Here is a 5,651-nt window from a genome sequence, read left to right on the forward strand (position 1 = left end):
AAACCAGGGGTGAGCCACCAACAAAGAACGTCTAGTACAGCACTGGAGCGAACACGTCAAGGAACAATAGAAACCAGGGGTGAGCTCACCAACAAAGAACGTCTAGTACAGCACTGGAGCAGACACGTCAAGGAACAATAGAAACCAGGGGTGAGCCACCAACAAAGAACGTCTAGTACAGCACTGGGGCAGACACGTCAAGGAACAATAGAAACCGGGGGTGAGCCACCAACAAAGAACGTCTAATACAGCACTGGAGCAGACACGTCAAGGAATAATAGAAACCAGGGGGAGGGGTTTCACATTCTTGGTTGTAAGTTTAAATAATGTTAAATCTAACATGACCACCAACTTCATGAATATGCGTTTTTGTTTTGTTTGTTTGTTTGTACTTGAATATTTACAGACGTTATAAGAATAGTATTTTAAGTATAAGCTGACGTACAAAAAACGTTTTCCTCACCACTTTTCATTCACTTACCTTTTTAAAACTCCTAGCTGTTCCTCTACGCCTCCTATTCTTCGGTGACAGAGCTTTCTGGGAACGACGAAGTGTAAACTGAGCTGTAATCACTGAAGCGCTCGTTTCTCCACTAGAAGTTGTCGTTTCCACCCTGTCTCTGACGCGGTGTTTGTGTTCTCTAGATACAAATAATTGAAACGTGAACGAAAAAGGAGAACGTCTGAGCTAGAGATGAAAAACGAGTAAAACAAAAACAGAAGGAAAACGGAACGAAACCGGCACACGACCTCTTAGCAACTCAACAGAGTCAACCTCAAGGCAGGAACTAAATGCCCTCGTTTTCTCCCTCCAGCTTGCGTTAAACAGCAGCCGGCACACAGCTTATTATGAGAGTGTCGCTCCGCTCGTGCGGAAAATCCAACTGCGCAAGTGCAAATTGACTCGCTCCAACAGAACAGCAGACCGAGGCCTCTGAAAGTGACGTCGAATTAACGTAGACCCTGAGTAGAAGAACCGTTAGCAACCGAGGACGAGGTGCCTTTGCGACAACTTTTATATCGAAGATAAAAGAAATCCAAGTACGGGTAGTTCCATTTTATTTTTGTCAAACAATTAGTGATGGCACACACACACATAATGAAAAAACAACCACGTAAAAAAAGAAAAAAAGAAATTATCAAGTCCGACCAACAAGATGTCTTCTGATCCTTACTGAAAGTTTCTTGTAAGAATTATTCAGATAACCAAATCAAAATTATCGACATCTTTGTCGTTAAAGTTCACGGTTTTTGAAATTTTGCTTTTACATCTGGCCTTTAAGAAACAGTTGTGATAATCATTCCCATTTCATAAGGGCGAAATAACCCAAAAGGGTTATACAAAATTAATAAGAATCATTTTTGTGTTGATTTTACTGCTTCCAATTCAGTAAATGTGAAGTATTTGAATAAATAGGGAAGGAGGGAAGTTACGTGATGGGTATGCTGTCCGGTCGACAGATGGCACTAGTATCCGCCGAACTCAAGCTCACACGCTGAAAGTATTAATATAGCTGCAATTTCCGAACAATGAAAATGGGTGGAGTTAATATCTGTACGGCAGCTGCTCATGTGAATGCTTAGAAAATGTGGCATTTAGAGTGGTATTAGTATGAAAACAACAATTTACGCCGTTATTATAAAAGAGAGTACACGTTACACTAGGTTTCTGAATTTAAAAAATAAACTTGATGTAGCTTTTAACGCCAAGCCGCCACGAAAGTCTTTCATAAAAAAAAAATCAAAGCTGAAACCCATAGATATAATACCATATATTCTGTATTACTATAAATGACCATATACTGATATTACAATACTTTACACTTTGTACACATTAATGTTTCAATGAGCCACGTCTATTACTGGACAGTTTTCTAACGTTTGAAACACAAGAGATTTGCCGAGAAACGCCTGTTTTCGAGACAGGCTGTATTGCTACGTGAACTCATTTCTGTCTTCTTTTTTTTTATTTTGAAGTGTATGAAGTATATATATATATATATATATATATAGCTTATTTAACGCTGCTTTGAACGTAGTTACCATTTTAACCTAACCCTTCCTCTGTGTTTCATACCTCTAGGGTTATTCTATAAACGGATTTAGGAAAATATAATTGCTTTGTGTTAGATTGGTTCGGTGGTTAAGTGATACTAATACATATTTTTTCCATCTCTAACAAGTTACCCAATTATTCCAATTTAGAAGTGATACACTAGATAGAAGGCAGCTAGTCAACACCACCCACCGCCAACTCTTGGTCTACCCTTTTACCAACGGAAAGTGGGATTGATCGTAACATTATAAAGCCCCCACCGCTGACAGAACGAGCATATTCAGTGACGGGTTTCAAATTCGCGACCTGCAGATTGAGAGTGCCCTAAACTCCAGGCCTCGGCGGGTTTACATAGTGTTAAAAATCGGGTTTCAATATGTAGGAAGAGAACATATTGTCTATTATGTAGCTTTGTACTTTACAACAAACAAACGACCATCTCATTAAAAGTTAATGTTTGCAGTTGTTTCCAATAGAACAGACAAGAGAGGCAAACATAAAAGATTAAATCCAACATTTCGCCCGAATTCCAGTTTTTTTCTCATGTGTTTTAGCACGTGTAAATGGTGGGCCGTTTTACAAGATTACAGCGATAACGGTTGTATTAATTAAGATGGCGAAATAATATTATTAATGACAATCAACCTTTAAACCTTTGATTAAGCGCTTTATTCCCTTATTTACACTATTGTCTTCAAGACCTACATTTAGTGAAATCAGTGGCACGCCCTCTGGTGTAAGGATTATAAAAAAGGGACGCCAGGAAGGAGTGTTTTAAGCCTATTTATCAGTAAAAAAATGAGACAGTTGTGTGTTATATTAGAACTACGCGATGCAGAGAATGGAGAAAAACGTGCAACGGGCATACAAGTAAGAAGAATTAGAAATATAAAATAAAACTTTACCATTGAGAAAAATTATTACTGTACAACTTCCTTACTCAATAGATGTATTCTAATGCCGATTTTATACGATTTTATTTATCAGTACTGATAAAAAAATAAAGTTATTATAATTGAAAATTCCCCTACCTATTTGAAGCCTTGACCCGTTTTATACTTATAAACAATAGTTCTTCACACTTAATTCAAAGCGCATGCTCCTGGTTGTTAATATAAAGTCTCTTTCATCCTAACAATGCCGCAGTTAAAAGATTGAATTGATTATTCCAGGTAAGTATGTAATAATATACTAATTATTAAGTACAACGTCCTTGACTATTGCTCTCGATCTGAACCAATTATTTGTTTTTAATTCATTCACTTCTTGTTGTTTGTTTTTATATATGCACAGGCTATTGATCGTTGATTGGCTGCTAAAGAATTAGCTCACGCACTCGTTGAAACGTCTTCTGATATGCGACGATGTTGTTGAATTGTCCACAGGAGCGAGGAGTCTACAGTACAAGGTGAGTCAAAAATACATCATGCCATATTTTTGTTAGTCCCATAGTTTAGTAGGATACAGTCTGTGCTTGAAATATATCTGCCACACAGGGGAACAGTGAGACTTGTAAAAACAAGCATTTAACCAAATAACGGAATGGGCTGGTACAATTACAATCCCCCGCCCCTCTCTCTTCCATAACTGAATGTGTAGAGTGCGTTTATTGACAAGTAACCCTTCAAATCTGTTTATCTAGATTTTAGGGTGATTCTTTAACTGAATATAAAAATGTATTTTTTTAAAAACACGGCTAACCTACGATTGGTTTATGTTGTTTTTTACTTTCATTGTTTCGCACTGTTTGATGCTAAAAAAAAGCGGGATAGTTGTACTTCTGACACCCCCTATACATGCACCGTGACAACTTCTTTGAAGATGAAAGAGAAATTTATATTCTAGTGAAAATCAAACGTTGCTATAGTTACTCCATAAATTACTAAACTACCTCGTTTAATATTTTAAAGTTCCACAAATCTTTTCTTTCTTTTTCCCTCCATATCAGCGCGTAGGATTTACCACAAGAAATTAACTTCAAACGAGATTATGAACATGTTAACCATTGCTGACTACACCTCATTCATTTAAAACATGTCGGATATACAGAGTGTAATATCTAGATATTATTTATCGTTATTTTATGTTGACTGGTTGTCTTCTCTCTTCCTGAACAGGATTTCGAGGTTAGGGATAGTTATGTCTGGTTCTTGGTGATGTTGACCGGTTTTATTCTCTCTCTGAACAGGATTTCGAGGTTAGGGATAGTTATGTCTGGTTCTGAGTGATGTTGACTGGTTGTCTTCTCTCTCTCTCTGAACAGGATTTCGAGGTTAGGGATAGTTATGTCTGGTTCTGAGTGATGTTGACTGGTTGTCTTCTCTCTCTCTGAACAGGATTTCGAGGTTAGGAATAGTTATGTCTGGTTCTGAGTGATGTTGACTGGTTTTCTTCTCTCTCTCTGAACAGGATTTCGAGATTAGGGATAGTTATGTCTGGTTCTGGGTGATGTTGACTAGTTGTCCGCCATATGCACAGGATTTCGAGGTTTCAGGTAGCTATCTATGCCTGGTGGTGGGTGATGTTGATTGGTTGTTCTCCTTCTGAACAGGATTTCAAGGTTTGGGATAGCTATGCCTGGTTGTGGGTGAGGTTACTGGTTGTCCTCCCTCTGACCTGATTTGGCGTCTAACCCGTGTGTCATATAAAGTGCCATTCAGGTTTAGAATATCGACTTCATGACCAAATAAAGAATTTGTTGAAACTGTCTTCTTCTTTCTCATATTTTCGGCCATTAATTACCTAACCTAACCTAAGATATTAAAAAAGTCCTCCTCGCCTATTGCACTGTATTTGATCCCCCCCCCCCTCCACCTGCTAGTGACTCATCGATAAGTTAGAGGTCACATTGTGGTGGGCACAGTGCAGATAGTCCTTTGTTTACTTTTGCGCTTAACCACAAATACACTAAAAGACTGTCCTAGGAATCATCATTGAGGATCTTTTTACAATAGTTTTTTTTTAACTTGCAAGACAAGTAATAAATGGGAAAATAAATATTCACATTGCAGCATACCTTTGTTAGAATTAAACAATTTCTATTTATGAAGACTATTTTTGAGCGTTTGGGTTAATGTGTGAATTTAGGACAAAGTTAAATCTCCTAAGATGGCTGAACTTCGGAATTACAAACGAAAATGAAGTTAGCAACAAGAGTTCTCAAACAATGATTCAATTCACGTCAATGAGTATAGGTTTTTTATGTGTTTTGATTTACGATATTTATTATACAAGATCCGTTTTATTAATGCATAATTCCTTTTATGTACTGATCTGATTACCTCACTTTGATTAAATGATTGCAATCAACAAGATAGAATTTGGTTTCATTGTTGTTAAGCGCAGAGCTACACAGTGAGCTATCTGTGCACTGCTCATCACGGTTATCGAAACTCAATTTTTAGGCTCGTAAGCCTGCAGACTTACCGCTGAGTCACTAGGGGGCTCAAGATAGAAATCCCACAAAACTGCAGTTTAAAAAGTGGCTTACCTGCATACAGTTAGTTCAATCGACTTTTATTTCACAATAAAAGTAGTGTTACGACAGCGGAAGTCAAGTGATGCTGGTAACACGTAATGAGTTCTAGAAAGATCG

General features: G+C 37.6%; 1 protein-coding gene across 7 annotated transcripts in view; it reads right to left on the reverse strand.

Moving 5' to 3' along the window:
• LOC106470063 (ELAV-like protein 4) overlaps positions 1-841 on the reverse strand; it is a 38,197-nt gene extending 37,356 nt beyond the window's left edge. For 2 of the 7 annotated variants that reach the window (XM_022398607.1, XM_022398603.1), the window contains exon 1: positions 482-840. The gene's annotated coding sequence lies outside the window, so the exon portion shown is untranslated. Of the gene's footprint in view, positions 1-481 lie in introns of all 7 variants that reach the window. The other 5 variants (XM_013930588.2, XM_022398608.1, XM_022398606.1 and 2 more) reach the window with 4 other exon arrangements.
• Between the last annotated feature and the right edge of the window lie 4,810 nt (positions 842-5,651).

This window comes from Limulus polyphemus, unplaced genomic scaffold (assembly GCF_000517525.1).
Source record: "Limulus polyphemus unplaced genomic scaffold, Limulus_polyphemus-2.1.2 Scaffold3799, whole genome shotgun sequence".
NCBI classification, from domain to species: domain Eukaryota; kingdom Metazoa; phylum Arthropoda; class Merostomata; order Xiphosura; family Limulidae; genus Limulus; species Limulus polyphemus.